The sequence below is a fragment of the Cervus elaphus genome, chromosome 12 (assembly GCF_910594005.1).
Source record: "Cervus elaphus chromosome 12, mCerEla1.1, whole genome shotgun sequence".
In the NCBI taxonomy this organism is placed as follows: domain Eukaryota; kingdom Metazoa; phylum Chordata; class Mammalia; order Artiodactyla; family Cervidae; genus Cervus; species Cervus elaphus.
The window spans coordinates 84,073,684-84,099,963 of record NC_057826.1 but is presented as its reverse complement, the minus strand read 5'-3'; the positions used below and the strand labels follow the sequence as shown (position 1 = coordinate 84,099,963).

Below are 26,280 nucleotides of genomic sequence, written 5' to 3'. Positions count from 1 at the left end.
CTCACGGCAGTGTGAAAACCACCTTCTTCCCTAACCAGATGTATCTACGGAGCCTGACCAGGACTAGACACAAGCCAAGATTCTCCATCCAAGATTCCTTTCCAAGAACTTCCTCTGCCCCTGACTACTTAAATGTCACTGCTCTTGCCCCTAGTTTATTGATGCGGGGCCGGGGAGAGAAGAAGCGGTGGGAGAATCACCTTTCCTATTTTATGATTGGTAGTATTAGACTCCAAGTCCCGCCTCCCACGCTGCCGCCAACAGGCTCTCAGAGTTGTCACTCGATTCACTGCGGCCGCCCCTCGCCGTGGCCCCGCCCCTCTCTGTGGCTGGGATCTCGCGGGAAGAGCGGCGGGTACGGCTGTGGCTCTGTCTCCAGGCTGCGCGCGGAGCGGGAGGGCTCTCCTCACACAAGCGCTGCCTCGCGGAGGGTTTGGAGCTGCGGCAGACGCAGGCCTGGGCCGCCCCTTCTCTGCCGCCTCCTTCTCTTCCTCAGGGTTCCCCGGTCCGCTTGCCCTACGACGCTGCCCAGGTGAGGAAGCCCGGAGCGCGTCTCCGCTGAGGAGCGGTCGGGGAGCGGGGACACGGAGCAGCCGGGGCAGGCGGGCTCCTGACGGGGGCGGCTCCGCGGGCAGCGCGGCGCTGCCTGGTGTGCGCGAGGCTTGGCGGGGTTCGGGAGTGAGGAGGGCGAGGACGCGGTGGGGTGGGATCCGGCTGCGGACGCCCAAGGGCGGTGTAGTGGGTGCCAGGGCTTCTCCGGGTGAGGAGGCGGTTTATTGGGGGTCTGGGGTCTCTTCCGGCTTGGGGTTCGGATGGGTGGCAGCGGTTTGGGTCCCGGGTCTTTGAGGTCGAAGGAGATTTACCAGGATCCTTCGGTTCCTTGAGGTAGTATAGCGAGGTTCTGGGACAAGGGGTCCTTTTATCGCGGTCTCAAGCTCCTTTGGGGCAGAGGACTCCGTTTTAGCAAGGTCCTAGGTCTCTGAAGGGGCAGATGTATGGGATCTTGGGGGTACTTTGAGCAGGAGTGGGCTTCTTTTTTCACATTCCTGGGATAAAGAAGCAGTGCGTTGGGGTTCTGTCTGTTTATCGGGGTCTCCGGGCAGGAGGGCGATGTATCTGCGTCCTGCAGGGGCCGGGACCGCCTTGGTGGGCTGCTGGGGGCTGAAGGGTTTACGGCAGAGACCAGCGTCTTTATTGGGGTTTCTAGTTTGCCCAGAGAGGGGCGGTAACTTGGCATGGTCCCCAGTTTTTTCGGGGGCGACAGGGCGAGTTAGCGGGTCCCCGGGAGATCTCGAAGGGAGGGCGCGGCTCTGCAGGCGCTGGATCGGCTCGTGGCGGGAAGGGAACTCTGGTGACATCTCGAGTTCACAGTCTGTGGCTGGTCAGCATCCTGGAACAGATCTCTTTCTAGATGAGATTTACTCAATGCTTAGTTGAAGGATTGATCCGTGTTGTTGCCTAGTTGGAGAAATAGTGGGATTGTTCTGCAGTTTTCTTCTCTCTGCCCCGGGATCCCTGTGGGGGCGTGCTGGTTTCTCTGCTCTGGGAACCAGAGTGGCAGACAGCACCTTAAGTGGGCATGTAGACATGTAGGTTCTTAAGGATGCAAGTGTCCTCCGGGTGAGCGTGGAAGCCGCTGAGGATAGGGAAGGCTGTGCGGTTTTGGCTTCCTTTCCTAGGTTAGGGTCTGCTTTGCTGATCCTGCATTATTAGGTCTGTCCTGAAGTCCCGCCCGAGTGTTAGGCAGTCAAGTAGTGCTGGAAAGTGTGTCCTGGCTTCTCTCTGTCGTTTGAAAAACATTTGTGGAGAGGAATCTGTTTAGGTCCAGCCTCCAAGTAACGCATTGGAATTCAAAGTTCCAAAGCTAGAGCTCTGCAAAACCGTGGTTTGAGACCTGTAAGAATGGCTAACAGAACTCTTTTAAAGAATCCTGCTTAACAGTTTTATTGTATACAGTTAGTCTTGACTCATATGCAGAGTCCTTCGTAACTAGCCCAGACTTAGATGGAATTCAAATAAAATGACCTGTATACATGTGTGTGTATATATATATATATATATATTTTTTTCTTTAAATGTTTAAGTCAGAAAGTCTGTGCTTTTGCTTGACAGTTCCCCTGGTTAGATGGCTCCTTTATCATAGAGGCCTGTAAATCAAGTCTGATGTGGCTTGTTTGATGGAACCTGTACTTATAGTAATTCTGTAATTTGGGATAAACAGACAAATTTGAGTATGGCAAAGCGGAAAATTTTTCCTGCTTTAATCTTTTTTTTTTTTTGAGTGACAGTTTTCTTTTAATGATATTTCTTTTTATCTTAGAACCAGAAACATTAGTGACAATGTATTTAATTCTTGACTTTTATAATCATTTTAAAGAACAAGGGGGCTTCCCTGGTGGTCCAGTGGTTAAGAATCCACCTGCCAATGCAAGGAGCATAGGTTCCATCCCTGAAGACCTGCAACTAAGCTCATGCACCCCAAGTACTGCGCCCACTCTGCTAGAGCCTGTGCTGAACACAAGAGAAGCCAGCGCAGTGGGAGCCCTTGCACCACAGTGAAGACCAGCCCCTGCTCACCGTGACTAGAGAAGGCACCTGTACAGCAGTGGAGACCCAATGCAGCCGTAAATAAATACATTTAAAAATTAAAGAAAAAAACCAGGGAATTCTATATAGCAATATATAACTCTGAAAAGTTTTAAGTATTTTGGGGTTTTGTGTTAGTTTGGTTTTTGTTTTGGTTGTAAATTAAACCAAAATGCCTGTTTGACTTTTATAACTATCAAAACTGATCAGTTGAGCAGATGTTTGATTGGAATCACAGCCAAAAAAAACCCTAAGCAGACCTTTGTTTCCCCATTATTTTTGAAAGCCAAAAATATATTAAGCAGATTTCAGTAACTTTTTAAAAGGCAGCTTTCATAATTTCTAAGTAAACATATTGATCAATCAACAAATATTTGGTTATCTGCTAGGTGTCACAGCATGGAGTGTACCTCCATGTACAGTGATTACAGCTTTCATGAAACCTGTATCAAGAGAAAGAGACAACAAATAAATACATAAAAATAATTGAGATGCTGATAAGAGAGAAATAAACAGGATAGTTTTGGGATTCAGCTCACTTAAAAAACATTAACCCCTGATAATATAACTGGTATTAGCATCCTCTATTATATAAGCATAAAATCCGTAAAGATAAACATCAAACTTAAAAGTGTTTGGGGAATTCTTTAGGAGAGAGTTGTAAAGACATGGAAAGGAGTTATTAATTATATGTGCTGTGCTGTGCTTAGTCACTCAGTCATGTCAGACTCTTTGCAACACCATGGACCATAGTCCGCCAGGCTCCTCTGTCCTTGGGATTCTCCAGGCCAGAATACTGGAGTGGGTTACCATGCCCTCCTCCAGGGAATCTTCCCAACCCAAGTATGGAACCCAAGTCTCCTGCATTGCAGGCCGATTCTTTACCGGAATTATATGCTTTTATACTATTTGAATTTATTTCAATGAGCAGAAATTACTTAGGTGTTAATTAGAGAAGTCTGAAGATTAAAACGGTTTGGTCACTGTACAAATTTGTGAAATGTTGCACAGGCGTTTTGTCAGTGTTGCCACTTCTGTGTGTACTAATGAAGGAAAAATGTATTTCATTTATCTAAATTTATAGGAATGGGATGGGGAGGGGAACACAACAGAATGAGAAAAAAGACTGAAGCCCAAATAAAATGTGAAAACATGTTAAAGGTGTTGGATCTTTAATTATATGAAGATAAATTAATCTTTGACCTTTATTTTAAATTTCTTTTCTTTCTAAGAAGACTTCTTAAAAGTCTTTTTTAGACTCTCGAGAAGAATAAGTTGTATTTTTGTGGTGCCCCCTCCTGCTCTGGTGAGGCAGCAGGTCCTTTATTGTGGCACAGATTTCAGGACGGGATTTTTTTTAGTCAGACATATGGACATCTAATAGATACTTTTTTTTTTGTGAGGGATATGAAGCATAAAAATAGTTTTATAATTCATTATTACACTGCTAAAAAAAATGATAATACCAGAGTGTCTTTTGGATTATCATTCAAAATTCTGAAGTCATAGATGGGACATATTAAGCCAGTTTCTAGAAAGGAAATCATAAGACATGAAATTCTGGTCTCAAACTGTGCTACTAACCACATGATCTTGGATAATTTCTTAGTCTTTCAGGGCCTCAGTTTCCATACACATAAAATGAAACAAAGAGCAGTCCCTGTCAGTAATCAATATAAACTCTAATGCCAGGGTTTATATTCCATGGTTTTTATGTTGCAGATCCACAGTATTATATGTACAGAAACCGATAGATGCTATGAGTCGCTAGTTCTCATGTAATAAATGCAACTAGTTCCATGTAATTTTTTTTTTATCATGCCTAATTTTAGGTCTCTTTTTAAAGATATATAGGAAATATTTAATTCACAAATATACGTTCATGAAGGTAAATGACTTTCTTTTGATAATGTAGCTTTATCTGTTAAAGCTAAATTTTATCTATTATTTTCTTTCTGATCCCTGGTTCTGTAATGGAGTGTCTATATGATAATGTAATGTCCTTATTTAATTCTGCGTGTAGAATGAGGTCTCTAGTGGTTGACCCCCTTTATACTACTGCCAAGGTAATTTTTCTAAAATGCAAATATGTTCAGTGCTTTTTTCTTAAAACTTATACTTCTCCCTTAACTACAGTATTTAGTTCTATGGTTACAAGGCCCTTCATCATCTGGCTCATCTCCTGCATTTCTACCATCATACATCTCAAGCTCCAACTGTACTAATACCGTCAGTTTACTGAAAGAGCCATACCGTTTCCTAACTCAGAACCTTCTTATATATTCTCCCTCCTACTCAGAATGCCTTTCCTTCTCCTATCTTGCTGACAGTCTACTGATTTTTCAAGATACAACTTAAGTGCTGTCTGCTTTTTGAGTCTTCTGTGTGCTCTGGTCCTCCCTCTTCCAGCCCCACTGAGTTATTTACTCTCTCTGTTTTGTTCATTCTTTCCCTATGTTTGTTAATATGCTGTAACTATGTATGTATCTCTCTTCCAGGACTCTAAAGCAGATGTATATTTGTCTAATTGGGGCTGCCCAGGTAGCACAGTGGTAAAGAATCCACCTGCCAAGACAGGAGACACAAGAAACGTGAGTTCGATCCCTGGGTCAGAAAGATCCCCTAGAGTAGGAAATGGCAACTTGCTCCAGTATTCTCGCCTGGAAAATTCCATGGACAGAGGAGCCTGGTGGGCTACAGTTCATGGGGTCACAAAGAGTTGGACACGATTGAGCATGCATGCATGCACACACACACACGCATTTGTCTTATTACTTATTGAATATCTATTGCTTATTTTACACAGTTGGCTCTCATTACAGATTTGAACTCTCAGTGCCAAGCTTAGTATCTTCCAAATGTCTGAATTAATTGCAAATCTCAATCTTGCCCTATTTTTCTAAAATGTTGGGCTTTCTAAATTATCTTGTTCTCTTGCCCCTATGACTGCAAACTGCTATTAGATCTGTAGTATTTATACTCATATTTAAGTACTCCAGCACTGTAGGAGTTACGTGTTAACTGTTAAACTTGCAGAAAAATCAGCAGAATTTTGAGGCAAACACTAATCATAGTACCTAAAATTGCTAGGAGAGTTGTGAACTGGTTTCAGTATTTCAGATCTTGGACATCAGTGATTTGGTGGATATTTTACCTTTTCTGCTTTCTGTATGGGAAATGATTATTGCTGATGTATATGGGTTTTTATATTGGTTTAATAGTTTCTTTATATACATTGGGCTTCCTGGGTAGCTCAAACGGTAAACAGTCTGCCTGCAATGCTGGAGATCTGGGTTCAATCCCTTGAAGGAGGGCACGGCATCCCACTCCAGTATTCTTGCCTAGAGAATCCCATGGACATAGGAGTCTGGCAGGCTGCAGTCCATGAGGTTGCAAAGAGTCAGACATTACTGAGCAATTAACACTTTCACTTTCACACTTTTACTTTATATACATTACCTTTCATCCTCAAGACAAATCCTAAAAATTTAGTTAATTTTTTCAAGAAGTTAAGAAGCAGGCTATAACTGGCGCCAGGACTGTCTAAATCCAGATTCTATGCTTTTTAGAAATACTACATTGATTCATGTTGATACTTGGCAGAAAACAACGAAACTTTGTAAAGCAATTGTCCTTCAAACTAAAAAAAAAAATACTACATTGCTTTCTGTATATGAATTCTTAGTGTGTTTAAAACTATTAATAGATATTTTACTCATTTTATAAATTGAAGAAGTAGATTGTAATTGTTTATCCATTCAGCTTTTTTGAAAAAAAAAGCTGAAGTAGAAGATTTGAGATTGATTGGCATTTAGAGACCACTTAATCCAGCTCCTAGAGGGAACTGACATACACAATAATAGTTAAATGACTTGCTCAAGATCACACAGCTTTGTACTTGGTTAAGATTTGTTGTTATTAAGCTTGTTATGACTATTGGTGTTGTAAAACTATTATTTGAGAGAAAAGCAGGTGCCTGATTCTTGCCCCACCCTCCCACTCCCTGGCCAAGGAAAAAAGCCTAGAGTGGCTTTCAGAAAAATGATGATGAGGATCTCAGAGTCTTAAGGACATGGCTCAGAGAAAATCCTGACTTTGGATCATGACACATGGAGATGTCTCATTGCCTCTTCACTCACATAGTTCCCTAGACTTGGTTTCTTTCCTTCTTCTTTTTTCTTTTCAAAAATATATTCACAGCTTACTGATCTGCCTGATGAAGTGATTAGCAGCAGCCTAACTAATAACCAGTAACTGTTTACATGCCAATCATGTAACTAATAGGGATACAAAAAAGCATAAAAATCTAGTCAATACCCTGAAGAGGCTTAGTTTATTGGGAGGGGGAGGCAGTAAGTATTTAACTGCAATGCAGTATATAAGGATGCAACTCCAGGAGCTTAGAAGAAGGTAAATGTGGACTGGGCTAGTGGTTGTAGAAGTTTTTATGTAGAAAAGGTTTGGTTTCAGTTACTGTTTAAATGAAGAGTGGGAGGGAAAGACTAAGGAAAAGAATATCTGGCAGTGTGTGTGTGTGTGTGTGTAGATTTTTTAAATCTAACCCATGTTCACATCCCTTCAGCTGCAGTGGCCTCCTTGCTGTTTCAGAAGGCCTGGAACATACTCTTCCAGATATCTGTATGTCTCCCTCCCTTCTTTCCTTCAGGTCTGAATTAAGGTATCACCCCTTTTGTAAAAGTCTGCCCTGTTTAAAATTACAGCATCCCTCCCATGCATACCCTTCTATCCCTTTTCCTTGCTTTGTGTCTTTTTTTTGTGCTTTTCTGCAGTCCCACATACTTTGTGTTTTTGTTATCTTTCTACCCCTACTATAACATAAGATCCACGAGGGCAGGGATTTTTACCCATTTTACTTAGTGCTATATCCCCAGCACCCAGAATATTACCTGTTACAAGGTAGCTGCTCACATATTTGTTAAATGAATACAACAATCAAACTTTGAAGTAGTAAGATTATTTGATCTAACCTCTCTCTTTCTTGCTGGCTGGCATAGAGCAAGAGGAACTTTCTTTTCCATTAAAAAATTTTTTTTTCTAATACTTAAGTTGTATATGGTATAGAAATCATGACATAAGAACTTGTACATATGTCATTGTGTAGTCACCAAGAACCAAGTATAGAATACTTCTATGACCTTAGCATCTTTTCTTATTCTCTCCTTGTTAGTACTTCCCAAAGGTAACCAGTGTTCTGACTTCTATCACAATAGATTAGTTTTGCTTTTCTTAAACTTCATATAAATGGAACCAAATCATTTTTTAAGTTAGCAGGACTTCATTCTTTTTCCGCTATGTAGCATTCCATTGTATGAATATATATATATATATATATATATATATTTGTTGTTGTTGTACTGTTTATAGACATTTGGGCTATTTCCAGGTTTTAACTTCTAGGAACAAAGCTTCTAAGAACAATTATGTACCTAGCTTTTTGTGGGCATAAAGATTCATTTCTTGCCTAAAAAAGTTAACCTCATCTCTCTCTCTATGTGTGTGTGTGTGTGTGTGTGTGTGTGTGTGTATGTGTGTGTGTGTGTGTGTGTATAGTGCTGTTGTTATTTAGTCATTAAGTTGTGTCCAACTCTTTGGCAACCCATGGACTGTAGCCCGCCAGTCTCCTCTGTCCATGGGATTTCCCAGGCGAGAATACTGGAGTGGGTTGCTATATCCTTCTTTGGGGGATCTTCCTGACCCAGGGCTTGAGCCCACATCTCCTGTATTGGCAGACAGATTCTTTACCACTGAGCCACCAGGGAAGCCCATAAATAGAAAGACAGATACATCTGTACGTAAAATTCTTAATTCCGTGTGGTCCTCAGCACATGCTGAAAAGTGAAAGTGTGTTAGTTGCTCTGTCGGGTCTGACTCTTTGCGGCTCCATGGACAGTAGCCTGAAGATTCTTCTATTCTTGGGATTCTCTAGGTAAGAATACTGGAGTGGATTGCCATTCCCTTCTCCAGGGGATCTTCCTGATCCAAGGGTTGAACCTGGGTCTCCTACTTGCAGACAGAAGCATCTAGCACATACTAGATGATCATTAAATGATTGAAGATAAATTATTGACTAATCATGTACTGTAAGATGATCTCAAACTTATTTAAAAATGTTGGAAAATAGCTTCTGGTCCATATTTTTGTTTTTACATCTGACGTAAAACATGTAGCACTTAACTTTGTCAAGATTCTACACATTTCTCTTTCTTTTGGCTAACCTTTTTTAAAACCATATTGTTTATTAGTTGCTGCCCCTTTTCCAGAAGATGGGTGAAGTATATCCAGAAAAGAGAAAATTCAAAATAGTTAATTTTAAGGTGTGAATTTCAGAACTGGTTTCCTGTTTTTTATTTTCTCAACATTAAAATGTCGTTTCTTTTCAACAGTTTGGTTCTACTATATGTATTTTATATATATGTGTGTATATATGTATTTTATATATATATATTTATTTTTACTATCTATACAGTTTGAAATCACTTATATGAATGCGTAAGTTATGTTTTGGGATATGTCAAATAAAGGCTTTCTTTTCTTTGATTGTGTGCATGCTTAGTCTCTCAGTCATGTCCAATTCTTTGCGACCCAAGGACTGTAGCCTGCCAGGCTCCTCTGTCCATGGAATTCTCCAGGCAAGAATACCAGAGTGGGTAGCCATTTCCTTCTCCAGGGTATCTTCTCGACCCAGGGCTCGAACCCAAGTCTCCTGCATTGCAGGCAGATTCTTTACCATCTGAGCTACCAGGGAGTAATTTTAGAAATGGCTTTAGTTGGTGAAGAATGCAAATGAGAACCCCTATGGTAATAAAAGAGATCATGAGAAATATTTTTCTAATTTTGGGGAAGCTTCCAGTTCTCTTTTGAAGTGATTTCTTAGCTAAGACTTGAAAGATGAGTAGGAAACAAAGTGGATGAGATATCCAGCAGGGAATGGGGGTAAAAGCATGGTAGGCAGGGAGCTGCATTTGCAGAGGGAGAGCAGGATAGATTTGGGAATCTGCAGACAATTCAGGAGGGTTAAAGCAGTGGTTTTCAAGCTGTAGTGTGAGTATGAATCTCCTGGTAGGAGTGAGGCTCAGGAATTTGAAGTTCTTACATGTTCACAGGTAGTGGAGATGTTGTGGTTCCAGGATCACACTTTGCAAACCACTGGGCCAGAGCCTGGGAAGCAAGAGAGAAGGAAGGAGTGGGGAGTGAAAGCAGGGACTGTATCATGGAGGATCTTATAACTATGAAAGTTCATAAGCAGTGGTATCCCACTGAAGAGTGCTAAGCAGAAAGGTGACCTTATGAGATTTTTTATTTTCTTGGGGACAGTAGTAGTGGAGTGGTGGAAATAATCTTTAGAGGTAAACTCAATCTCCATTTGAAACTACACAGATTAATGTCTGAGAAATTATAGTTAACCCATCCATTAATAATTACTGTTTTTTCCCACTAGCAGATTCAGTTCTTTTAAAGGGAAAGTTTGGTTTTATTTATTAATTTAGATGTTATATGTTTAATCAGTTTTTTCTTCCAGGGATATTCTTGTTTGTGATAAAATAAGTATCATTACAATTTAACTCATAATTACATTGTTAACCCTGTTTGATAGAATTTGATTTTTGTTCATGTTGTACTATATAATAGTCCAGAGTCTTCTGTTTTATTGATTAAAAAATAACCTAGCTGGTAGTGCTTATTGTATAGTAGGAGTGATCTTAATGATTCTTAGTAATTTGAGTTAGGTTGTCACCAGCTTTCATAAATGTTATTAATTAGAAAATTTTATTTCATCTGTTTAAATATCACATCAGTTTTGCAGTATTATAAACTTAAGAATGTGTGTGTGTATAGCTTGTTTTTTCCCACCTAATTTTATAAGTTTCTAGGGACTCATTTTCAGAGAAGGCAATGGCAACCCACTCCAATACTCTTGCCTGGAAAGTCCCATGGACGGAGGAGCCTGGTAGGCTGCAGTCTGTGGGGTCACTAAGAGTCTGACACGACTGAGCGACTTCACTTTCACTTTTCAGTTTCATGCATTGGGGAAGGAAATGGCAGCCCACTCCAGTGTTCTTGCCTGGAGAATCCCAGGGACCAGGGAGCCTGGTGGGCTGCCATCTATGGGGTCGCACAGAGTCGGACATGACTGAAGTGACTTAGCAGCAGCAGCAGCAGGGACTCATTTTAAATACTTGGAGAAATGCAAAACACAAAATCTAATGCTTCAGCTCAATATAAGCTTAACAAACATTATGGTACACATTCTTCCTCATTCCATGAATATATTGATTCATTTGTATACTGTTTATCCTCCTATCATGAATTTATATAATAAAAATTTTCCTACTTTGTTAAAATTGCTTCAAAACTGAATTTTTAATAGCAGCATAAAATTCTGTTGAATGAATGTGTAATGATTTAACCATTTCCAATTATTGAATATTTTTTTCTTCTTCAAAGAACAGTGAAGAAAATCTTTGTGCATAAATGTTTCTCCATACTTGATTATTTTCTTAGGATAAGAATAAAAATGTTTAGTCAAAAGCTAAGACCTTAAAACAATTAAATATTGCCATATTACTTTCTAGAAAGGTTATCCCAGTTTACATACCAGTATCAGTATTAGTCTTAAAAACCTTTTCTATGGAATTCCCTAGAATTCCTGGCAGTCTAGTGGTTAGGACTCCATGCTTCCACTGTAGAGGACATGGTTTCAGTCCCTGGTCAGGGAACCAAGATCCCTCATGCTGTGTAGTGTGGCCCCCAAAATAAATAAATTAAAAAAATTTTTGAATCCAATTTAATAAGCAAAAATGATCTGACTTTGTATTTCTTTGATTATAATTGAAGAGCGTTGCAAAATTTTTTTAAAAGTTACCCATTAAATGAAAAGATTTTTAAAAGAAAACCACATGCATTATTTTATAAGGTAAAATATTTTAACTAGAATTAATGTTTTATTATAGTAGTTTTTTCTGTTAATAGATAAATTAATTTCTTGAATAGTTTTGAAAAAAAATTACAAAATTCAAGGACCCAAACAGTCGCCCCAGAGACAACTACTGTTACCACTTTTTTATAGGTACTTCCAAGGTATTATAAATCAAGTGTGTGTGTGTGCCAAAACATTAGACAAATTATGGAGAACATTCATTAAAATACTGTCTAGTTCAGATGTGGTATTGTGTACTAAATTGTGTACTAAAAATTAGAAAGGGTCTAAAAATGATTAGTATCTGGCTACTGGCCCAGAAGGAAGAAAAGCAGGGTCTGGCAGCATCTGGCTGTAATTTTCTATAAGACAAGTGGCCTTAGCTCTTTTTATTATTGGATCAATTCTTTGACAATAGCACTTCTGTTTATAGTACCGATTCTGTAGTACTATTCCAAAAAGGAAAGCCAAGTTTTTGAAAATTAGACAGTTGATGCCTGAAAGAAACTCTTTAAAAGTACAAAAGCTGTTTTGAGATACTTAGCGGCAAGATACTTTGTCCTTAGGTATTATTTTAGAATTTCTTTGGCAAGTACAGTTTTAGCAGAATTTTCATGACTTTGTTGCTTAACAGTGAAAGTTTGAGCTTGAATAGTTGTAAATGAAATTCATCATTTCCCTGAACTCTTATTTCCTAATTTGAAAACCAATCAGCCATGATACAAAGTATTTTAAAATATAATTTTTAAAGATTTTCATGCTAATAGTTTAAGTACTAATTTGTCTCATACAGTCAAAAATCTTTTTGAGCTTGACTTGGAGGCTGCTGCTAAATAAGTGATTTGAGCAATAAGAATCAGAAGGCTTAATTGGTTGTACAGAACTTTAGAGCTTTAGGGAAAAGATAATTGCTTTGGGGAGAGATTTTTTTTTTTTTTTTAAGCCCTTGTTTCTAAAAATAAAATAAAAAATATCTTAAAAAAAAAATTGTTTACTGAATAGTAACTCTTTGTGGCCCAGGATAAGTTAGGGGTATTATGAGAGTTTCTGTTTGCTGGAATTCATGTCTCCTATTTCAGATTAATTATAAGGCTGTAAAGGCTACTAAAGAATTTGCACCTGTTAGTGGTTGGTAATATTTTAGTAGTTTTAAGAAAACCTTCCCTTGTGGCTCAGCTGGTAAAGAATCCGCCTGCAATGCGGGAGACCTGCGTTTGATCCCTGGGTTGGGAAGATCCCCTGGAGAAGGGAAAGGCTACCCACCCCAGTATTCTGGCCTGTAGAATTCCACAGACTGTATAGTCCATGGGGTCACAAACAGTCAGACACGACTGAGTGATTTTCACTTCACTTTAAGAAAACCAGAGGCAGGAAAAGATTTTGATTAAAAAAAAAATTTACTTTTGAAATAGTTATATATCTGTATATATATTACAGAGTATAGAGAATTGCATAGTATAAAGAATTCCTATATACCTTTCACCCAGCTTTCTCCTAATGTTAACATCTTGTGTAACCATGGCAGATTTATTGAAAATAAGGAATTAATCCTGATTTTTAAAAAGAATACAACGAACTCTTTTTTAACACCTGTTATAATAGAGTGTTTTAGCTGCTGATACACAATGTTGGAAAAAAAGCAAATGTTGCAGGTAATAATAATAAACTGATGATCTTGGTGTCATTCCTGAACAAATTCTCAGATTATTGAACATATATATTTTGGCATATAATATTTTATATATTTTGGTGTATATTTAGAAAACACGAATCACTGGGAGCCAGCTGGGGGTCACAGAGGACAAGTCATGCTGCACTAGCCTCACCTGTGGCGCTAGTGGTAAAGAATCTGCCTTCCAATGCAGGAGACACAAGAGACATGGTTTTGATCCCTGGGTCAGGAGGATCCGCTGGAGGAAGGCATAGCAACCCAATCCAATATTCTTGCCTGGAGAATCCCATGGACAGTGGAGCTTGGTGGGCTACAGTACATGTGGTCGCAAAGAATCAGACACGACTGAAGTGACTTAGCACACATGTAAACTGGTAGGTACATCAGGAGATGCTCTGGCCATAATATATTTAGAATTATAGCTACGTTTGTTAGATTTTAAATTTTGTTCAGGGTAGATTTAAATGCCTTATGTAGATTGCCTCATTTAGCCCTGTTTTACAAATGAGGAAAGGACCCCAAAAGTTATATGGATAGCTTTTTATCATATTTTTGTATGATGGCTCAGATTATCAGCTTCTCATAGCAAAATTCAGGCTTATAGACTAAAGAAAGTGGCGAAAACCCCTAGGCCAGCCAGGTATGACTTAGATCAAATCTCCTATGAATATACAGGGATTAGATGTAGTAAACAGTGTGCCTAAAGAACTATGGATGGAGGTCTGTAATATTGTACAGGAGGCAGCGAACAAAACCATCCCAAAGAAAAAGAAAAATAGGATGGCAAAGGGGTTATATGAGGAGGCTTTACAAATAGCTGAAGAAAGAAGAGTAGCAAAAAGCAGAGGAGAAAGGGAAAGGTACATCCAACTAAACTCAGAGATCCAAAGAAGTAGCAAAGAAAGACAAGAAGGCCTTTTTCAACGAACAGTGCATAAAAATAGAGGAAAACAACAGAAGGGGAAAAACTAGGGATCTCTTCAGGGAAATTGGAAGTATCAAGGGAACATTTTGCCCAAAGATGGACACAATGAAAGAGAGAAACGGGAGAGACTTAGTAGATGCAGAAGAGATCAAGAAGAGATGGAAAGAATACATAGAAGAACTGTACAAAAAAGATCTTAATGAGTCAGATAACTACGATGGTGTGGTCTGTCATCCAGAGCCAGACATTCTGGAGTGTGAAGTGTTGTGGGCCTTAGGAAGCACTTTTGCCAATAAAGCTAGTGGGTGCAATGGAATTCCAGTAGAGCTTTTCAAAACCCTAAAGGATGATGGTATCAACGTGTTGGCACTCAATATGTCAGCAAATCTAGAAGACCCAGCAGTGGCCATAGGACTGGAAAAGATCGGTCCTTATCCCATTTCCCAAGAAGGGTAGTATTAAAGAATGTTCAAACTGTTGGACAGTTGCACTCATCACCCTTGCTAGTAAGGTCATGCTTAAAATCTTGCATGCTAGGCTTCAGCATTACATGAACCAAGAACTTCCAGATTTCCAAGCTGGGTTTAGAAAAGGCAGAAGAACCAAAGATCAGATTGCCAACATTCGCTGGATCATAAAGAAAGCAAGGGAATTCCAGAAAAAAACATCTCCCTGTGTTTCATTGACTATACTAAAGGCTTTGGCTATGTGGATTGTAACAAACTCTGGGAAGCTCTTACAGAGATGAAAATGCCAGACCATCTTACCTGTCTTCTGAGAAACCTGTATGCAGGTCAAGAAGCAGCAGTTAGAACCCTGTATGGAACAACTGATTGGTTCAGGATTGAGAAAGGATTATGGCAGGGCTGTCTGCTGTCACCATGTTTATTTAACTGGTATACTGAGCACATCATGAGAGATGCTGGGTTGGATGAGTTACAAGCTGGAATCAAGATGGGAAACATCAACAATGTCAGATATGCAGATAGCACTCTAATGGCAGAAAGCAAGGAGGAACTAAAGAGCCTCTTGATGAGGGTGAAAAAAGAGAGTGAAAAAACTGGCTTAAAACTCAGTATTAAAAAAAAACTAAGATCATGGCATCAGGTCCCATCACTTCATGGCAAATAGAAGGGGAAAAGGAGGAAGTACTGACAGATTCCTCTCTTGGGCTCTAAAATCACTGTGGATGGTGACTGCAACCATGAAATCAGAAGACAATTGCTTCTTGCCAGGAAAGCTGTGACAAACCTAGACAAGTGTATTGAAAAGCAGAGACTTTTTAGTTTGCTGAGAAAGGTCCATATAGTCAAGGCTATGGTCTTCCCAATGGTCACATACAGTTGTGAGAGCTGGACTGTAAAGAAGGCAGAGTGCCAAAGAATTGATGTCTTCGAACTGTGATGCTGGAGAAGACTCTTGAGATCCCTCGCACAGCAAGGAGATCAAACCAGTCAAACCAGTCATGGTAGCCAAACACCAAAAATCTATAATAGATAGATACACACACACACACACACACACACACACACAGAAAAGAATCCAGATATAATCCAAAGAATTTATCTTTGTTCATTATAGTATTCATTATAGTGCCAGAAGCCCTGAAAGTGAAAGTGACTCAGGCTGTCTAACTCTTTCCGACCCCATGAACTATACAGTTCATGTTTTCTCTAGGCCAGGATACTGGAGTGGGTAGCCGTTCCCTTCTTCAGGGGGTCTTGCCAACCCAGGGATCGAGCCTAGGTCTCCTGCATTGCAGGGGGATTCTGTATCAGCTGAGTCACTCAGTTCAGTTCAGTCGCTCAGTTGTGTCTGACTCTTTGCGACCCCATGAACCATAGCACACCAGGCCTCCCTGTCCATCACCAACTCCCGGAGTTTACCTAAACTCTTGTCCATTGAGTTGGTGATGCCATCTAACCATCTTATCCTTTGTTGTCCCCTTCTCCTCCTGCCTTAAATCTTTCCCAGCATCAGGGTCTTTTCAAATGAGTCAGCTCTTCTTATCAGGTGGCCAAAATATTGGAGTGTCAGCTTCAACATCAGTCCTTCCAATGAACACCCAGGACTGATTTCCTTTAGGATGGACTGGTTGGATCTCCTTGCAGTCCAAGGGACTCTCAAGAGTCTTCTCCAACACCACAGTTCAAAAGCATCAATTCTTCGGTGTTCAGCTTTCTTTATAGTCCAACTCTCACAACCATACATGACTACTAGAAAAACCATAGCCTTGACTAGACAGACCTTTGTTGACAAAATAATGTCTCTGCTTTTTAATATGCTGTCTAGGGAAGCCCTAAATGACTCTTAATATGCGTCTGGTTAAATAGCTGATGATACAGTTATACAATGGGATGTCATATAACCATAAGAAAGAAAAAAGAGCACTTCTATATGAGCTTATCTCTAAGACCTATTATTGGGTGAAAAACAGAGACAAGACAGAGCTATGTTATGCTGACATGACTACAGAAAAGATGTGTATGTGTCGGTTTAAATAAAATGCATATTCACACACTAATAAACATTTATGTTTCTATGTGCATAGATTTTTCTGGAGAAGTTAGGAGATTGGAAGTCTGAGATCTTAGTAAGACTGATTTGTTTTAGTTGTGTACACTTTTATTGTTACTATTCAGTTGCTGAGTCGTGTCCGACTTTTTGCGACCCCATGGACTGCAGCACGCCAGGTTTCCCTGTCCTTCACCATCTTCCGGAGTTTGCTCAAACTCATGTCCCTTGAGTCGGTGATGCCATCCAACCTTCTTGTTCTCTGTCACCCCCTTCTCCTCCTGTCTTCAGTCTTTCTCAGCATCAGGGTCTTTTCCAGTGAGTCAGCTCTTCACATCAGGTGGCCAGAGTATTGGAGCTTCAACTTTGGCATCAGTCCTTCAGGTGAAGATTCGGAATTGATTTCCTTTACGATTGATTGGTTTGATCTGCTTGTAGTCCAAGGGATTGTCAAAAGTCTTCTCCAACACTACAGTTCAAAAGCATGAATTCTTTGGCACTCAGCCTTCTTTATAGTCCAACTCTCACTTCCGTACTACTGGAAAAACCATAGCTTTTTAATATTGCTGTCTAGGTTTGTCATAGATTTTCTTCCAAGGAGCAAGCGTCTTTTAATTTCATGGCTGCAGTCAGCATCTGCAGTGATTTTGGAGCCCAAGAAAATAGTCTGTCACTGTTTACATTGCTTCCCCATCTATTTGCTATGAATTGATGGGACTGGATGCCATGGTCTTTGGTTTTTGAATGTTGAATTTTAATTTAAGCCAGCTTTTTCACTCTCCACTTTCACCTTCATCAAGAAGCTCTTTAGTTCCTCTTCGCTTTCTGCCATAAGAGTGGTGTTATCTGCATATCTGAGGTTATTGATATTTCTCCCGGCAATCTTGATTCTAGCTTGTGCTTCATCCAGCCTGTCATTTTGCATGATGTACTCTTCATCTAAGTTAAATAAGCAGGGTGACAATATACAGCCTTGATGTAATCCTTTCCCAATTTGGAACCAGTCAGTTGTTCCATGTCTGTTTCTGTTGCTTCTTGACATGTACACAGGTTTCTCAGGAGGCAGGTAAGGTGGTCTGGTGCACTTTTTATGCTTATTGAATTTTTCTTTTGGTTAAGAGTGTATTCTAAAAAGTTTTTTTTAATTTTGAAGTAATTATAGCTTCATAGGAATTTCCAAAATTAGGATAGCGAGGTCCTATGTTCTTTTATCCAGTTCCCCTCAGTGGTAACATTTTAAATAACTGTAATACAATATCAAAACCAGGAAATTGACATTAGTACAATCTACAGATCTTACTCCTGTTTGACCAGTTTTACATGTTTTCATTTGCGTATATGGTTTTTTGCAGTTTTATCAAGTGTGCACTCATTTTCAGTTGCTTCAGTTGTTCTCATGCTTTGCAACCCCGTGGACTTTAGCCCGCCAGGCTCCTCTGTCCGTGGGATTCTCCAGGCAAGAATACTGGAGTGCATGGCCATGCCTTCCTCCAGGGGATCTTCCCGACTCAGGGGTCGAACCCACATCTCCTGCAGCTCCTGCATTGCAGGTGGATTCTTACTGCTGAGCCACTGGGGAAGCCCCTTTATCAAGTGTAGCTCTGAATAATCACCATCACAATTGAGATATAGTACTGTTCCATCACCAAAAAGATCCCCTAACCTCTGCCAGCCACCTAATCTGTCTCCATTACTGTTTTGTCATTTCCAGATGTTATATGAGTGAAATCATACAGTATGTAACCTTGGAGATTGGCGTTTTGAAAATTCAACATAGTTCCCTTGAAATCCATCTAAGTTGTTACATGTGGTATAATCCCTGGTCTTGTGTCTCTCTGTACTCACTTTGTACTTCCCTAGTACTGTATTCTGTTAACTCTAGCTGCCTTTGTCTTTTAGACTTTCAGCTCCATCTAAACTCAGAGTGTGTTGTGCTCTGCCTCAGTTCTCCCTTCCTGTACCATGGGTTGGAAACTCTCTCAAGGCTGGAAGGGGAAGATAGGGCTAATAATAGGGCTTATCTTTAATTGTTTCTCATTTCAGGGATCACTGCCCTACATTGCCTGATTGCCAATGTCTTGAAACTGTTCAATATATTTTCTTTTTCTATTTGCAGACTGAAGAGTAAATTTAGTCCTTGTTTCTTTGTTTTGGTTAGAAGTTGAAGATTTTGTGTTTTTTTTTTAAATTTTTTTATGGTGTCAGTACATCTCGACAGGCCAGTGAACTTAGCCAACTTGAACTGAAAATGTTTGGCACATATATGTTATTTAGTAGTTGACTTATTGTACATTGTCCTGGATTAAATAAAATAGTTGTGCAAAGCTGCAGTCTTTCTAAATAATGACATATTTACAAAAAAGGTCTTGTCATCATTCAGTCGCTAAATTGTGTCTGGCTCTTTGTGACCCCATAGACTGCAACACGCCAGGTTACCCTGTCCTTCGCTGTCTCCCGGTGTTTGCTCATATTCATGTCCATTGAGTTGATGATGCTATCTAACCATTTCATCCTCTGCTGACACCTTCTCCTTTTGCCTTCAGTCCTTCTCAGCATCAGGGTCTTTACCAACCAGTTGGCTCTTTGCATCAGATGGCCAAAGTATTGGAGCTTCAGCTTCAGTATCAGTCCTTCCAATGAATATTCAGGACTGATTTCCTTTAGGGTTGACTGGTTTGATGTCCTTGTCATCCAAGGGACTGTCAGGAGTCTTCTCCAACACCACAGTTCAAAAGCATCAATTCTTCGGTGCTCAGCTTTCTTTATAGTCCAACTCTCACATCCATACATGACTACTGAAAAGCCATAGCATTGACTATATGGACCTTCGTTGGCAAAATGATGTTTTTTAATACGCTCTCTAGATTTGTCATAGTTTTTCTTCTAAGGTCCCTGGTAGCTCAGCTAAAGAATCTGCCTGCAGTGCAGGAGACCCCAGTTTGACACCTGGGTCAAGAAGATCCCCTGGAGAAGGGATAGGCTACCCAGTCCAGTATTCTTGGCCTTCCCTGGTGGCTCAGAGGGTAAAGAATCCACCTGCAATATGGGAGACCTGGGTTCGATCCCTGGGTTGGGAAGATTCCCCTGGAGAAGGGAACAGCTACCCACTCCAGTATTCTTGCCTGGAGAATTTCATGGACAGAGGACCTGGCAGGCTACAGCCCATGGGGTTGCAAAGAGTCAGACATGACTGAGTGACTTTGACACTTTCTTCTAAGGAGCAAGCATCTTTTAATTTCATGGCTGGAGTCACCGTCTGCAGTGATTTTGGAGCCCAAGAAAATAAAGTCTGTCACTGTTTCCGTTGTTTCTCCATCTATATGCCATGAAGTGATGGGACTGGATGCGCTGATCTTTGTTTTTTGAATGTTGAGTTTATATCAGCTTTTTCATTCCTCTCTGACCCTCATCAAGAGGCTCTTTAGTTCCTCCTCACTTTCTGTCAGGAGAGTGGTATCTTATGTTGTTCATATTTCTCTTAGCAGTCTGAATTCCAGCTTGTGCTTCATACAGCTTGGCATTTCGCGTGATGTACTCTGCATATAAGTTAAATAGGCAAGGTGACAATATACTGCCTTGACATACTCCTTTCCCAACCTTGAACCAGTCCATTGTTCCATGTCCGGTTGTAACTGTTGCTTCTTGACCTGCATACAGATTCTCAGGAGACAGGTAAGGTGGTCTGGTATTCTCCTCTGTTTAATATGTATATGCTTATCTTAAGAATGGAAATGTTATCATTTATTAGTGATAATAGCCAAAATGTGGGCTTCCCTAGTGGCTCAGATGGTAAAGCGTCTGTCCGCAATGCAGGAAACCTGGGTTCAATCCCTGGGTTGGGAAGATCCCCTGGAGAAGGAAATGGCAGCCCACTCTTGCCTGGAAAATCCCATGGATCACGGAGCCTGGTAGTCTACCATCTGTGGGGTTGCAAAGAGTCAGACACGACTGAGCGACTTCACTTTTCACCAAAAAAAAGGACCAGGAAGAAAAATAAAATAAGAGAAAAAAATTTCGTCATTTAAGGGAAGGAACAGATTTTTTTTTTCAAAATTAGTTTTTAGAATGTGGAAGTATTTGTGTGAATACTAAGTATATGATATTTAAATAACCACACAACATCTGCGTGCAATTAGAGTATTTACATTTTGCCTGCTGTAACCTCACTTGCTTTTTGCAGTGTTAATCTTATTATCAGTTTACTGAAATATATTTGTAGGACACAAAAATCAACTGTATTTCCTGCCTCCAAGACCAGCCACTGTTTACTGTTGGGTTTGTTTTCTTCTATTGTTTTTCCTATGCACTGTTTTTTTTTTATCTGTGCCTTTAAGCATGCAAACAAAAGGTATTATTATTCATTATAATTTTTTTATTTTGCTGTTTTACCAATATCCATGAGCATTTTCCCGTATGATAAAACATTTTTGAAAGCAAGGTTTTTTTTTGATGTTTGTCCAGTGTTCCATTGTCTATAGTAAATAAGCCAGTTTCCCTGTTGTTGAATGAGCAACCTCACCAGTGACCAAAGACTGAAAATAAAGTATAACTGTACCTCCATGAGAGGCATTCAAGTAAAGTGAACAATTGTAACTTCTTTCTTCTCTCTTGGTGCTATACGCTGTCTGTCTTTGCTTCTTTCTGCATGCCTATCCCATTCTTTTTTCTGCATTGTAGGTCCCTCTGTATCCTCATATTATCTGTTACCTCATAACTTTGGGTTGTACATGGTTTGACTTGCCATGGCACTAACTCCAACTCTGAATATGTTTCCTCTTACTTCCAAGGTCACTATATTTAACTTAGTCACTCTCTTTATGTCATTTTCCAAATTATAGGGAGAGAGACTATAGCTCATTTAGTTTAGGTGAACCAGGTGACTTGGCACATAGGGCTTTACCATCCAGGAGCTGGGCATGGTGGGTTCTCTAATACATGAGTATGGTCTTGGAGGCAATTATTGGTATATTGACTGTAGTCTTTTAAAAAAGGCTGACTATGTGCTCCTTGAGGGTAGATTCAGTACCTTGCACTTAATAAGACCTCTATAAGAAGATTTAAGGGGGCATTTTTGCTTTGTATCTGGTGGTGTAGGAATTTTGCATAGTACTTTATTAATGTGGGGCTTTAATTAATATGGGACTCTAAATGTGTAAGAAGTCAGTCTTCAAAATTGATTATTAAGTTTGTTTCATATAGATATCTGTGGAAGTTGTGACAGGTATATCAGTTACTGCTGTTAGGGCCATATAATTCTGCTTGCTGTTGTGACTTTTGGTGTCTGTGTCAATCAGGGTTCAATCAGAGAAGCAGAACCACTAGGAGATATGTTTAAATACATAGTAGATTAACATGTGTGTGGAGTATATGTAGTAGATATACGGATTATGTGTGTGCGAGTGTGTGTAGTACATAGTGCATGTATTGTATATACTTATTTTATAAGTTTTTGTGTCAGAGATATATGTACTAGGTATCATTTTATGTTGTAGATACCTATGGCGCTTTATATTCCTCTTACTGCATGCTGTAGACTGATTGTGTCTCCCCAAATTTTGTATGTTGAAACCTAATTCCCAGTGTGAGGATATTTGGAGATGGGTGTTTGTGGGGGAAGGTAATTAGGTCATGAGGGCAGAACCCTAATGAATGGGATTAGTGTCCTTACAGAAGAGACCCCTGAGAGATCCCTCACCCTTTTCTGTCATGTGAGGACATGGCAAAAAGATCATCAGTGAACCAGGGTGAAGGTCCTCACGAGACATGGAATCTGCTGCTGCCTTAATCTTGGTCTTCCCACCCTCCTGAACTGTGAGAAATAAGCATTTTTTGTTTAAGCTACCCAATCTGTGGTAGTTTGTTACAGCAACCTGAACAGACTAAGACACTGCATTTAACATATGATTTGTATTTTAAGACATATGAAACCATTCATTCCTCTATTTAAACTTTGTTATGACAGGGACTATGAATTATTAATTTAAAAAAATCCTTCCATTTCCTTAGATACATTTAGGAATTTGTTAGGCGAATATTCAAAGATTATTTTGTTGGATTGTTAGAATCCTTTGTATTTAAATCAAAACCAACCAACCAACCAACCAAACACTATTTTCCCTTTGAGAAAACCTAAGGCTTATAATCTATTTTGTAAAGTTTTTTTTTTTAAAGGTAAAATGCAAACTTATGTGAACTTTCATTTTGCTTTTATTTCTACTATTAAATTGCTTTGAATGTATTTTACTAATGATTTAGTGTTCTCAGTCCAAACCACCTTCCTGGGATCAAATCTTTTGTTAAAGAAAAATGTCAAGCCAGGGTTAGGTAATAATTATCTTTCTTTTTCTAAACAGAATTAATATCTGTGATGCCATAATACTGACATAATATCTATGTTGTAGTCTGGAAAATATGGTATTGATGTTGAACTATAATTTTAAATGATAAAATTGCATATTCTAGAATTTACTGTTTTAGAAACAAAGTAAATCAATGCACCATTCTTAAGTGGAGTGCTGTAGTTAGCCATCTGATTAGTCATGGGATTTTGAAGAATTATAAAATTTAAATTGTAGTGAAATGTGTTCTGGAGTCATTCATTAGATTTTTTAAAAGTACTAATTCAGTCAGTACCACATTAGAAAATAATGGGAAGTGCAACTTTAAAATGGTTTCCTTAAAAAGTTTGCTTGCAACTGCTTTCTTAGTAGACTTCTTTGAGACTATTTTAAATGTTGCAGCCCAGAAGGAAACTTTATGTATAATTTCAAGATGTTCACAGATTTCCCAAAATCCTTTACTTGAACCCCAAGCTAAGCACTCACATTGTAAGTTTTAGGTATATAACTTGTTTATGAATAAAATCTGCTAAATCAGTCACTGTCACTGCTTCTCAGGCCTCAATATTGCCATAAACAAAACAGAATAGTTTGTTTCCTAGCACTTGTTTCTATTTGACTTTCATCCTTTTCTTGCCTGACTTACATATTCACTTCAACAAATATTTTGAGACTCCACTGAGAATAAACTACTGTGCTAAATACTAAAGGTATTAAGATGGAGAAGATAGAGCCCTTGGATGTACATATAGGTTTATGGGTAGATAATAAAGATATACAAACAATCCTGAACAAAGAACAAAACTTGGCAAGTGCCAAAAGGGCAGAATATATTTATTGCTTTGAGAGCTCACGGTGATCAAAGATTAGAAAAGAGAGATCAGAAAAATCTTCATGGAAACAACATTAGTATAGTTATTTGTTGAACTAGCTCTAGTTCTAATCCTACATAAACCAGCTACTAACTGCTGCTGCTGCTACTAAGTCGCTTCAGTCGTGTCCAACTCTGTGCAACCCCATAGACGGCAGCCCACCAGGCTCCGCCGTCCCTGGGATTCTCCAGGCAAGAACACTGGAGTGGGTTGCCATTTCCTTCTCCAATTCATGTAAGTGAAAAGTGAAAGTGAAGTCGCTCAGTCGTGTCCGACTCAGGGACCCCATGGACTGCAGCCTACCGGGCTTCTCCGTCCATGGGATTTTCCAGGCAAGAGTACTGGAGTGGGTTGCTATTGCCTTCTCTGAGCTACTAGCTACGAACTAGATGTATTTAAAATAAGAAAGTTGAGAGAGAGATTTTCATTGGCCCATTTCCATATAATCTTGATACTCTGGATAATTTGATATCATCTTTGAAGGAGGGAAATGGTTTCATTTATTTAGCAAATGTTTTATGACCACTTTATGCCAGGCACGCTGTAGGCCCTGAAAACACATCAGTGATGGTAAAAAAAGGATAACATGCTACCATTACTAGCATGTTAAATGATATGTAACAAAGAGGGAAAATAAAACAGGGAAAGTGGAGTTGAGTATTGGCGTGGCTGCCCTTCAAAGTATTGCTAGGAAAATTCACTGCTGAAGGTTACATTTAAATAATGACATGAAGGCAGTCTGTGAATGAGGTATGCAGACAAATATAAAGATCTAGACCCAGGAAAATAGCAAATGCCCAGTCCTTGAGGCTGGAGCATGCCTGAGGTATTTAATTCTGAGATCCTGTTCACAGTGGAGTAAGGAGTAAATGGAGGATGAAGTCAGAGGGCGGTGGAGGTGGGCGGATGATGGTTAAATCAATCCAGGTCTTAGGTGTTATTTTAGGGACCTACACTTTTAGTTTAAGTGGTATGTGATGTAGAAGGACTTTGGATGAATTTGAACATAATAGCGATGTGATTAGATTTTCCTTTTAAAGAACTATTCTGCCTACTATCTTGAGAACATACTGAAGAAGGACAGGGACAAAAGTTAGTAAAACCACTTAGGAGGCTGTTGCAATAATCTAGGTGAGAGATGGTAACTTAGACCAAAGTGGTAGCAGTGGAGATGGTAAGTGATTGGTATTTTGAAGATAGAGTCAACAAGAGTTGTTGCTAGGGGAAGAAAGAGGGAGACAGAGTGAAGGAAGGAGTGATAAATCTCTGTCAGATGCTCCTGATAGTTCAAATAGTATGAGGAACTGAGAACTGATTGTTGTATTTGGCAACGTGGAATTTACTAGTGGTTCTGACAATAGCAGATTTGGTAGAATGGTGGGAAAAAGTCTAATTGGAATGGATTCTTGAGGAAAGGAAGTGAGAAATTGTAGACAGGCAGAAAGAATCGTTCTTTGAGGGATTTGCTAATGAAGGATAAAAGAATTGTAGTAGTAACTTGAGATGTTCAGAAGAAATTTCTGTTTTTTAGATGAGAAAATTCACATGTTTGTAGGGGTCTGGGAAAGATGCAGTAGAGAGGGAAAATTTGATTTGGTAAGGAGAGCAATGATGGTGGTGGTTAGTGGAGATTGAGCGCACAGGTACAAAGGTCAGGGTCAGAGATAGTCCACAATGGTAATGACAGAGAAATGAGAATATGTGAGCACAGATGCAGTTAGGTGGGTAGATATAGTTGTGAGAGGTTGTGGAAGTTCTTTTCATATTGCTTCTATTTTTTCAATGAAATAATGAACAAGGTCATCAAATGAGTGAGAATGAGAGGGAAGGTAATGAAAGTTTAAGTAGAGAAAAGTAAATTAGTCATGTAGGAGGACAGTGGCAGAATGAATGAATCACAAAAATAAAATGAAATTGCTAGGCAGCATTAATGTCTCATTTGAGGTTCCTGATCATGAATTTAAAGGGAAACCAATTATCATACATTGTGTTTGTGTGTCCTTATTACCATATTCAGCTATGTGGGTTCTAATGTGGAATATGCAGAAAATTGGATTGGTACCAGTTTTAGCCAAGGAAGATTGACAAAGAGAAAGGACAAGTATTATAGGGTGTATACAAGGGAGGGGACTAATTAAATGATTGAATGTATATTGAACTTGGGTAAGAAAGGCATTGAGGACTTGGGGAGGTGCACAGAAGTGAAAAGATACAGGATTAATGGACTGCATATCTCTTGGGATTGTTGAAGTTAAGCTATTAGGGGGAGTGAGCTGGTAGTTGGGGTGTAATGCTTGAAAGTGATGCTTTATAGGGGTCGCACTCATTAATACTAAGTATGTCTAAGGTATGACCTTGGGAGTGAGCATTTGAAATGGGATGGGGAGTGTGTTTGTTGGAGAAGAGGATGTAGAGGAATTGATGAGCAAGAATTT

The 26,280-nt window shown here is 39.5% G+C and overlaps 1 protein-coding gene across 2 annotated transcripts in view; it reads left to right on the top strand.

The window, feature by feature from the left end:
- The first annotated feature begins 335 nt into the window (after positions 1-335).
- Positions 336-26,280, top strand: part of GLCE (glucuronic acid epimerase) — a 113,761-nt gene continuing 87,816 nt past the window's right edge. The window contains exon 1 of one of the 2 annotated variants that reach the window (XM_043919786.1): positions 336-532. The gene's annotated coding sequence lies outside the window, so the exon portion shown is untranslated. Of the gene's footprint in view, positions 533-5,156; positions 5,178-26,280 lie in introns of those variants that run through there. The other variant, XM_043919787.1, reaches the window with a different exon arrangement.